Raw genomic sequence first — 12,274 nt, 5'->3', positions numbered from 1 at the left:
GTTGTGGTGAGGTTTAGATCCCTAGAGCGTGTGGCTCGAGGGGGTAAGGTTTTCTTTAGGTGGAGCATGTCCATCAATTCTGGGTTGGACATGGCCTTGTATGTCAGGCAGAGATCACCTCTGAGTAGGCGGTATTCAACCGAGTACAACTGTAGTTTCTTCAGTCGAGCTGCATAGGGCATCTGTTTGAGGCCATTGATCCTCTTGGTGAGGTACTTCTGTGGTCTTTCCAGCTGTTGCAGGTGTCTTGTAAGGTACATCCCAAATGGGGCATTGTACTCTTAGATGGGTCTGATGAGTGATGAGTAGAGGGGCACAATGACCTCTTTTGATCTGGTTGCAAACCCTTTTGTGATTAGGTGGGCCATGTAGAAGGATTTTCTAACCACTTTGGCAATGTTATTATCAAAGGTGAGATTACTATCTACTTGGGTCCCCAGATCCCTTATTACATCTTCCATATTTAGGGGACTACCATCTATGTGGTAGTTTGTGGGTACTTTGTTTTTTCCAAAGTGGATGACTATGCACATTTTGGCATTTAGCTTGAGGCCATGATTTTGACACCAGGTATCTGTCTCAGTGAGACCCTTTTGGCGGATGTCTGTGTCAGCTGGAGAGTTAATTATAGCCCCTAGTTTGCAGTCGTCTGTGAACTTGGTCAGCCATAGTCTTCCTGTGGTTGCCTGTACCTCTGAGAAGTATACGCCGAACAGGAGGGGTCCTAGGACTGAGCCCTAGGGAACGCCACTTGTAACCAGTTTAGAGTTGGACCTAGCTCCTGCAACTCTCACCATGTGGGTTCTGTCCGTGAGCCAGTTGGCAATCCATCTTGTGACGTAGGGGTTTATGTTCAGGCTGGTAAGCTTGTCTATAATACCAGAATGGGGAGTGGTGAGCCAAAGCAGAAATCCCCTCCCATCCCTTTGGTGGCTTCAAAAAAAACCTAGGCTGTTGGATCCCAGATCCCCGGATCAAACTCCAGAGCAGGCTATCTCAGATTGGAGATCTTTGGATCCTAGATCTTTGGATTCTTCTACCGGATCGAGGGCCTCCTCAGATTGGAGGCCTTCGGATCCAGTGGGCAGACCAGCCTCCAGTCTGACCAGTTCGTCTGATCTGATTTTTCCTGCCGTTCGGCCATTGGATCTGACAGGCTTGTCAGATCCATCTGTAGTTATTGAGGATATCACCTCACCTGAATCCTCTATGCATTTATGTTGGTCAGTTTCTGTATCTCGGAGCCGAACTCTGGATCACAGACCTAGATCCTCTGTGTCCAGGACTGGGTCTCCAGCCAAGTCTACTCACTCCTCCACTTCCTCCAGATCATCTAGGAGCTTGTTACCTTCGGATGTGGACAGGATGATGAGGAGCTTCCCCAAGGCCTAGATAGAGTTGGTGCTTTTGGCTTCCCCAGCCCACCCAGCTAGGGGTGCCTCTCCAATCCCAATCCTCCATTCTCCTCTTCCGACCCCAGGGTCTTCGGAATCATGGGACCCAGATACCTGCAGTTAGATTACGAAGATGTTGAGTATTCACTTTTTCTTGAGTCTGTCAGGGTCCCTGGCCTGCTTTGCTCCTCTGCCCTTGGACCACATTGGGCCGTGTGCCAGAGCGGTCGATGCCAGCTCCGTGAGGACAGGGTCGGGTCCAGTTGTTTTGGACTAGTCTCTTCCCCTTGAGGCTTTGGCCCTTGCTATCTCCAGAATGGAATCATCTGGGGGCTGCGTTGCTGTGTTGGGGTCCGTTCTTCCGATCCAGGGGCCATTGCCCTCCGGGAATGGGGACTGGACTGCTTCCAGCCCATCTAACCTCGGGGTGGTAGAGAAGGATCTTCTCCAGGACTGGAACGATATCTCCCACCCCTCTGGGTCCACCCCTACCCCTCTCTATCTTGGGTGGTGAGGTTTCCCATCCTGTCCAGGGTCAGCCCACCCACACCAGCCTTCAGGGGTTTTCCTCCCCTCATGGGGTCCCCGCATCTTCAGAGTCCTCCCCAGAGCCCCCATGGATGAGGCACCTCATAAGAGAAAGTGCAGGAGAAGGCACTTGGACTCTCCCATGGAGTCCCTCACAGAGGACATGGACCTCGAAGGAGACAGATCCCCCAGATCTTCGCCTAACGATGTCTCCTTTGGGGACATTCTTAAGATCCTGAGGCAAAAGTACGGATGATCTCCCCATCCCCCGTCTTCAGAGGAGTCCATGTTTCTGAAAGCATTCGAGACGGGCCCATTTACTTCCTGGGTGTCCCCCCCACTGCTGACAAGTTGGTGGATCTAATTGCCAACAGGGCCTGGTAAGAACCTGACATTGTAGAACCAGTGCCTAAGCAAGCAGACAAGTTCCTTAGCCCTCTCATGGACCGACCCTTTTGGAGCAAAGGAGTTCCGGTTGATGCCATCGAGGTTGCCACTGCCACCAAAAAGGAGCTGGCAGAGCAGAGCTCCATGGTCCATCCCCTGAACAGGTAGTCTCGGGTGACTGGCATGGGAAGCATGTGTTTGCCTCAGCTACCTTTGGATTGAGGGCAATTAATTACTTGGCACACTTCAGATTTCAAAGGGACTTGGTCAAAGAACTCACCACTTCCCCTAAAGAGTTTTTGCCCTCAGTGGACATCAAGAAGGTCTCGCCCAAGCTCTCTATTCTGATGTCCCTCACTAATTCCTCGACTGGGCTAATTTCCAGTGTAGCTTCCAGTGGTAGCTACCTCTTGAACGGCAGGTACCGGCATAGCTATAAAATGGCATGCTTAGTTATGACTATGCTGGTTTGTAGAGTCCTTCAAATCATCTTTTACTAATGCTCCCTTTGACGGATCCATCTTCTCTGGACCTTCAGTGAAAGACACTCTAACCCCTAGTGAGCAGGAAGGGAAGACTTTATCCGCAGTTAGGATCAAGTTTTTTGCTCCTCAGAGGTTGATTTCCAAGACCCAATGAGGAGCTAAGAAGACGCTCCTAATGATTCCTCTTCCAGAGGGAGGGGGAGAGGATTCAACGGCAGATGCCGCCCTACAGTGGGGGGAGGTCTGCAAAATCAAGGCTCCAGGGAACCTTTCTCTGAGCAGCCTTTTCAGCGTTCCTGAAGCATTTCCTGATTGCCTGCCCTGGAGGCAGTTGGGGTCCATCTTTCTCTTCACCACCTAGCCCGGATAAACATCACCTCTGATCAGTGGGTGTTAAACATCATTTCTAGGGGTTATTTCATTCCTTTTATTCAACCCCCTCCTTATACAAAGGCATCTCCCTGACATACCACCCCACCAGAGGGAGTTGGCCTTCAAGGAAGTTGTACAAGTTTTTCAAAAGAGTCATCCAAGAGGTCTCAACAGGACAAAGAGGATCTGGAATTTACTCTTGCTTCTTTTTAGTGCCAAAAAAGACCTGGGACCTCTGTCCTTTTCTGGACCTCAGTGAGTTGAATCTGTCAGTCAAGAAGTCCAAGTTCCGGATGGTCACTGTTAAATCCATTCTGCCTCTTGTACGCAAGGGGCTCTGGATGTGCTCAGTGGATTTCCAGGATGCTTACTATCACATCGATAGGCATTCGAGGAGACACCTTCGCTTCTGATTAGGGGCCAATCATTAGGAGTTCAGAGCCCTGCCCTTTGGACTCAACACAACCCCCCCCCCTCGAGTGTTTACCAAATGCATGGTAGTGGCGGTGGCTCACTTGAAGCTGCAGTGATTTCAGGTGTTCCTGTACCTCGACGATTGGCTCCTTATGGCTCCCACGAGGCATCGACTGTCACAAGCGTCCAATACATCCTCTTTTTGCTCAGCCAGTTGGGGATTACAGTGAATTTCTCGAAGTCCAGTCTAGCTCCGACACAAAAATTAGAGTTCATAGGAGTCCAGCTAGACTCTGTCTTAGAGACTGCAACATTACCTCCTCGCAGAGTACAGCTGATCCAGGAGCAGGTCATGCAAGTCTTAAATCTTGTGAATTCTCCAGTCCACTTGGTTCTTTGGACCCTAGGGTCCATGGCCATGGTTATACAGCTTGTGCCACTAGAAAGGTACCATATGCAGGTTTTACAGTGGACCTTGGTGGTTCAATGGTCTGTTCTGTCTCAGCCTTTGTCTATGTCCATAAAATTGACACCAGTCTGCAGACACCACCTTCTTTGGTGGCTTCAGTCTAAGGATCTCATTCTAGGCAGGCCCTTTTCACTCCCACCACCCAAGACCATGGTGACCATGGATGCTTCCCTATTGGGTAGGGGGGGCATTTGCAATGGAGAACAGTTCAAGTCACGTGGACCCCATAGAGACTAAATTGCAGGTAAATGTCCTAGAGATGCGAGCAGTCCTCCTAACATTGCAAGCCTTTCAGGATTGCCTTCCTCCGGGGACAATTGCAGTTCAGACGGACAGCAAGGCAGTGGTCTGGTATGTCAAGAAACAGGGGGAACAGGATCTTACCCATTGTGCAGAGAGACCATGAGAGTGTGGGAACAGGCAATTTTTTCCATGTGCTTTGTTCTTGCGACACATATACCCAGGACTCCAACATGTTGGCCAACAAACTCAGCAGAACCATATTGAGCCCTCATGAGTGGTCCCTCAATCCAATGGTGGTGAAGTAGATATTTAATTGTTGGGTTCAACCATGCTGCGACCTCTTTGCCTCCCCAACCAACAATAAATGCAGCATGTACTTCACCCTGATCCCCCCACCTGGGGAATCACCGAAGGATGCTCTAGTCCATGATTGGCCTCCAGGTCTCCTCTATGCTTACCCTCCTATCCCTCTTATTCCCAAAGTTTTGCAGAAAGTGCGCCTCCTGGGGACATCCCTTTTCTTCCTTGCTCCCTTCTGGCCACGATAACCATGGTTTCCTTCTTAAGGTCTCACCTAAAGTATTCTCCTTGGATACTGGATCCCCTACAGGATCTAATCTCGCATCCTTCAGGGCTCCCTCTTCCCAATCTGCAGACCATTCGTCTGACCACATGGTTTCTCCAATTTCACTGAGTTTGAAACGGTCCAGGCTAGCTTCCCCTATCAAGAATATTATCCTGCCCTCCCAAAATCCTTCCACCAGAAAGGTTTATAGTAGCAAATGGAAGAGGTTTTAAATCTGGGCTAAAAGCAGGAATCTGGACCCTTTTCTGTTTCAGTGCCAGATATTCTCTTGATGTTCTTCATGTTTCACTGTTAGTCATCACATTTGGGCTATGCCTGCCAGGGTAGCCCTCAGTCGGCCCGAATACCAGAGGCTTAGTATTTCTGCGTCAGTTGCTGTCACTTCAGGACTGACATCAGGTTGTCAGTAGTATAAAGTAAGGCAGCCGATGCCATTACATCAGTCTTTCTTGCCGAGGAGCCAGAAGCAGTTCGCACGAGTGCCGGTCGGCCACTACCTGAGTTTACGTTTTCCAAATTGAAGCTGAAGTCTTCTAAAGCTAAGTACCCCATTGGGGATCCTTTTTTCTTGCTCTAACCAATGTCAGAAAAAGTTAACAATTGTCTCAGCTGTTGAAAGCAAATACCACACCAAAACTTTCATTCTTACTGCGTCACTTGCTTAGGCCCAGACCACGACTTCCCTTGCTGTCATTTTTGTGCTTTGTTCAATGCCAGAACTATACCTCATGGGGCCCTTATTGTAGCTAGATATTTTCGCTCTGTCCTCGAATTCTGATATGGCTTTGGTAAGTCATCCAACAGCAGATCTTCTGAAAAAAACTTAAGGAAAAAGACAGAGACAGACAGCACAGGTCCAAACCTTCTGACAACGCTTCCGTTAAGCTAGTCATCAGTACTCCAGTCCTCAGTGAGGTGCTTTCACAGCCCCTGATGCCCGCTTCTCTGGATTCACAGGCCGCTACTGAGACCCTTTCAGAGTCCAGTATGCCGCAAAATTCTTCAGCGACTAAGGATCCTGTGGATGTCTCTACCTTGGATGAGTCCAGAGCTGCTGAGCAGGCACCGGCTTCCGAGGAAGTATTTTGCACTACCGTTTCTCGACACAGACCAACTTCTATCATGTCTACTGTTCTTTTGAAAACTACAGAGTTTCTAAGGTGCAGAGTATGAACCACACCCAAGAAACCGACGACCCAATCTTAAGCACCTGCTTCCTTGCCTCAGTCTGAAATGCTTAAAATGGCAGAAGACCTTCTAATGCTGATCAGGGGAAGCCAAGCTACCCCTTCCAAAAGAAAGAGATTTGTCCCCTGTAGTTTTATCTGAACAGGAGTCCAATGACTCTGATGCATCTGAATATGAAGACATGCAACCCCTCTCTGCTTATGAGGATTCTGATGCAGAGGAATCCATTCCTTCAGCCTCTCCACCTGAGTACTTTTCTTTTGGGGAAACCCTACATACTTTAAGGAGCATTTCCAATGGGAATGTCAGGACTACCCTCAGTCTAAAAAGAGACTCAGGGAATTCTTAGATCTTCATCACAAATAAAAAACAAAAAGTAGTTCAATCGTAGTTAAATTCTACCGATCCTTATATTTTTAAGCAATAAAAAAGAAGACCGAACGGGTAGAAAAACGCTCACTTTATTGAATAACAAACAAAGCTTTCGGGAATCTCCCTTCTTCAGTGCTAAAGTTGAACAAATTAAAACATTATCTTGTAAATGATGTACCAGTAACCCACATGACACAGCTATCCAATGTGAGAATAAAAATCATTAAGAACGTAAGCTTTTCTAAAAGACACAATACTTCTAAAATATATATATTCATCCTATCCAACAAAGAAAACATTTTTTTAAATTAAAATAAAAATTTATCAACTAAACACATTTCTAATAAAAAATATATATATATATTTAACTAAATAATATATACAATAAATTAATTACATTGAATTAAGATAAATTTTACTTAACATTTTCAAACTTCACAAATATTAACATGGATGCCATCCATAATGTTTTATTTTATACATATGTAGTATGTCATGTATTCTTGATAGTCCAAACATCAAATAGAAGTGTAGAAATATATATATATATATATATATATATATATATATATATATATATATATATATATATATATGTATATGTATATGTATATATACCTAATACAAATAGTGAAGATTGTAGCTATTTGTATTGCTTCTGTCTAAAGTCAAGCATAGGTTTAAGTGTTACTCTATTATTTAAATCGGGTGTTCTATCTGCTGCAAGTCTTACTACCCATCTGTATTCAGACATCTCAAGCTTATTATTTTGATCCCCTAGTCTCAAATTTTTATGTATCACTTCTAACACTTTAAATTAAAAGTTGTGCGAGTTGCCTTTGTCTATTTTATGTTGTGCTAATGCATTAGATGGAACATTCCTTTTCATATCTGACCTGTGCTCAGTAATGCGATCTTTCAAGCATCTTGAGCATTTTCCAACATAGAATCCCTGGCATTGTGTGCATGTAGCTAAATAAACAACCATAATAGTTTTACAAGTTGCTGAACATCTTATTTCATATTAGTCTACTTACTGGATGTTCAAAATATTTTTTGTCACAAATGTCTGAACAACAGCTACAATTATAACAAGGAACTGTTCCTATATTATGTATCATTGGATTAATTAAATTCACTTCAAAATCTTTAAAGCGTAACTTCCTTTTTAAATTATTCATATTTCTATATGTAAAAGAAGGATTATTACCTAATAATGTACCTAATTCCAGTTGAACCATCAAGATTCGCCAGTTCCTTTTAATTATTGTTTCTACGTTTTTAGTCATATTATTATATGTAGTAACATATCTCACTATAGGGGATAAGCTCTCTTCATTATCCTTGATGGTTGAATAACTACTAAAATATGGAGATGCTTGCATAGTTCTAGTCTCTAGTATATTTTTTCTTACTTTCATGGTATTTTCCATGTCATATCCCCTATTTTGAAACTCTCCACAGAGAATTTCCATTTGTTCTTCACATTTCCTATAGTCTGTGTTTAACCTACTAATTCCTAATAGCTGGCTTTTTACAATGCCCTTAAATGCATGCGCTGCATGCATACTTCTGGCATGTGTATATTTATTCACATGTATATCCTTTCTATATGCACAGGTTTCTCACTTATTATCAGAATCTTTATAGATTTCGACATCCAAAAAGGATATCTTGTTCCAGGAATAATTCATAGTAAACTTAAGAAAATTAGTAGTGTCATTTAAGTATTGAACAAAAGATTTTAATTGCTGTTCATCTCCCTCCCATAATAGGAAACAATCGTCAACGAAACGTTGATAAAAAAGGATATTATTTCTAAATTGATTATCACTTCTAAAGTAGTGTTTTTCCCATTGATTTAATACTATGTTAGCATAAGTATTAGCCATGGGAGTACCCATGGCCACACCAGACATTTATAAGTATGGTTGTTTATTAAACAAGAAGGCGTTTTTTTTACAGAACTACTACTATCATGCTACACAGTGTTTCCACTTCTTTTCCCTTCATTTTTACATCAAAACATAAAAATTTGCGAATTGCATTCACCCCATATTCATTTGTTATTACAGTGAATAGGGAACTTGTATCCAAAGTTGCCATTATGAATTCTTTATATCTATTATTTTCATACCATATGTAGAGCTTTTTCAAGAAATCATTGGTATCTTTAATATAGCTAGGGCAAAGAGGTAGATATTTGCTTAGATTTTCCTGAACATAGATGGACAGAGGTTCAGTTGACCATCCTGTTCCTGAGACGATAGGTCTCATCGGTGGGGTGGTCATTGATTTATGCAGTTTCGGTATTCCATATATAATAGGAATCACTGGAGTTGGTACAGAAAGTAATTAAACAGTTCAAGTGAAATGTCATCCTGCGTTTGCATATCGTAAACATACATATTTATTTCATAAATAATTTTTCTCACTTCCTCAAAAGTTACTTCTTTAAAAATATGCTTATCATTCAAGAATTGTTTCATTAAATCATTATATTAATTTTTATCAAAAACAACAGTAGCTCCGCCCTTATTGACTTGTTTAATAATAATATCCTCATTACTACACAATTGCTTACAGGCTAAAAATTCTGCACAAGAGGAATTCCAAGATGGTGGTCGTCTGAGAAGCACCCTCTCCTTCTAGCTCCAGCTACTCCTTTTAGGTCAAACCTATATTTAAGCTTTGTACAGGCTAAAAACATATACAACTGGGAATTCTCCCTTAACGCTCACTCTTTTGAGATCTCTGAGAATATATTAACAATTCTAATCTGCGTTAACTGCCTATTTTAACCTATTACAAGTTGCGAGCGAACCTACACGTGGCTGTATAGAGGCCCTAATTTCAGCACCGTATCTAGTGACAGCACCCATAAGAACTAATAACGGTGTACAAAATGCCAAGAGAATCTGAAAATATGGACACTCAAACTACGAAATCCAAACTGTCTGCTAATCCATATCGCCGGAGAAGGAAGCAAAAAGGCTAAGATCATCAAAATCGGTTCAGGAACAAATAAAAGAGCCGATCAAACAAAAGGCCGAAGGTTCACTACTAGTGGATGAATTAAAATGTGCGCTCTCACCACTGCAAGAAGCAATTCAGGAACTATCTGCCAAAATGAATTCCTTCGGTCTAACAATCAACAAAATTGCTGATAGACTAGATCTAGTAGAAGAAAGATCTAAGTCAAATGAGTCTGAAATTGACCATATAAAAGAAGCTCTCCAGTCGAAAGATAAAGCAATTAGTGACATGCAAGCTAAAATCTTAGATCTCGAAGCGAGAAGCAGGAGGAATAACTTGATTGTAAGGGGTCTAAGTGAAAACTATGAACCAAGCCAAATTATAGAAATCACTACTCAAATTTTTAATAACTTATGTCAAGAAATAAACTCCCCACACAAGTACATCATTAAGGGAGCACACAGAGCTCTCCGGAGGCAGCAATCGAATGCATTACCAAGACCAGTTTATGTGAAGTTGCTCAATTATCAGGATGTTCAATCTATTTTAGCAGCTTATAAGAAAATAAAACAATTCTCATGGAACAATCAAGCAATCACAATTACACAAGATCTTCCCCTTGAAATAAGGGAGATGCGACGTAAACTTGCCCCCTATTGTGCTGACCTTATTCTTCGGAAAGTTAAATTCCAAATGAAATTTCCCTCTACGTTTTCCTTTAATCATAAAGAAATAAAGTTCTCTATGTCATCCCCTAAAGAAGCAGAAGCTGTCTTCGTGAAATGCTTTGGCTCAGCTCCTTCCAACCGCTGATTTTCTCTTTGAGCTTTCGCTCCAAGGACTGATGTCCAAGCTTTTAGGTATATCCCTCCAGCATTAGTGTTATGCTGGCTTATTTCTAAGCTTCGTATGTCCTGATTTACTTCAAAAGTATGATTCTGTTTTAAACGATAGGAACATATTTTTAGTTCCGGTTGACTGAGGGTCCTTTTATGAGGTTGGCTTACTTTATCTTGGTTGATGCACCTCAGAAGATGGAAATAGACTTCCTGAATTCTGTTTGTCTCAACCACGATCGCTCCCTAACATGAACACTATTGGCTTCAGGTATGAAGGCTATCTTCGCTGATCACGGTATGGCACATAACTTAGTGATAATGGCTTTGCCTGAACTATAAGCCTGAGAAATATACTTTATTGGACGCTTCACCTAAATCGACCAGAGTTAACATTTTTAATAGCAGGTACTGGGTGCTGTCAATCTATGTTGTCATCGCGTTACAACTGACAGATCGGGGTATACTATTTTGTATAGACCAGAACGTGAAGTCGCTTATGACTACTTCAAAATAACTAGGTGTTGACAGGAAGGCTCGTCAAGTGCTAAAACGAAGCTGCTCTTGTGTTGTCTAATTACAATAACTGTGCTGTAATCTCCGCTTTTTTTTTTTCTCTCTGGTTAGTCATGTTTAACTCCTCATAGCTAGCATCTTAGTGATTGCTGAAAAGAAATATGCTGTTATTGATGCATTTGGTATGAGTGCAACTTACTTGTATATTTACAACCCAATACAGCTTACTAATTCTAATGCTGTATTTAAATATGTGACCTTTACAGTGATAAGTTATCTGACAAATACTGGAAGCTATTAGGATATATTAAGCAGGGTATAGATGGCTTGGCTTGGAATTGGATTGAGATTGTATATTAATTGTAAATATAGTAATATCCTTATTGTATCACTTTTAGTAATAATTACTAAATCTTGTATTGATTTACGATTACTTAAAATATTCTATTTTTGCATTCTCTCAATTGTAATGGTGTGGTTAAGCACGGGGATAAAATTGAGGGTATTTTGTGCCATTTATCTACAATATGCTGCATTATTCTTTTATTATATGTTTTTTTCTCATCTTTGACTCCATTTAACACTACCTATATATTTCACTTTATTACGTTCATTTTTTTATGACTAGTACCTGGAAGGTTTCTTCATGGAATGTGAGGGGACTTCATGATAAAAATAAGAAAAATCTAGTAATGCATCTTTTATTTAAGTCCAAATCGGATCTATGTTTTTTTTACAAGAGACACACATGCTAAATAATGAATGGGTCAATGATATAAAGAAGACATGGATTAGAGACATTATCCCTTCTGGTGTTGACCACAATTCCAAGGGTGTGGCAATTATTATTAAAATATCCTTTCAATTACAGATTATTTCTAAAGGATCAGATCATGACGGAAGGTGGTGTTATTTTACATGTCTTTCACATACCTTAAAAGATCCTGTACTATTTCTAAACATTTATGGTCCTTGTTCAGGACAACTGGATTTCATTATGACTATTTATAACCTCCTTAAGTTCCCAAATCACAATTTTGTTTTAGGTGGGGACTGGAACACAGTTGTGAACCCTAGTGTAGACCGATCATGTAAGACCAAATTCTCTTGTTCACAGGTTTGTAGGGCTCTCTTAGACTTAATAGCGGATTTTGATTTAATAGACCCAATTGTGTTTAGTACTGAAGCTGGTAATAACAAATCCAATCACTTTACTTATTTTTCTAAATGCCACCAGTCCTGGTCTCGTATAGATTACTTTCTAATTTCAAACACATTAGTTAATAGACAAATCAAATTCTCAACGGAACCTAGATTCCTCTCTGATCATTCAAAAATAGAACTGGAGATAAGTCTAAATCTCAACTTGTCCTCAATGTATAAAGTATCCAATTGGTCCCTAAACAGTAACCTACTTAAAGAACAGTCTCTAATCATAGAAATCAAAGATACACTTAATGACCTGTTTGGGACATCACATGATGGAGATATTCCCTTTGATATTAGAT

This window comes from Protopterus annectens, chromosome 3.part1 (assembly GCF_019279795.1).
Source record: "Protopterus annectens isolate FY-2018-M chromosome 3.part1, PAN1.0, whole genome shotgun sequence".
NCBI lineage: Eukaryota > Metazoa > Chordata > Ceratodontiformes > Protopteridae > Protopterus > Protopterus annectens.
This window is presented reverse-complemented; position numbering follows the sequence as displayed.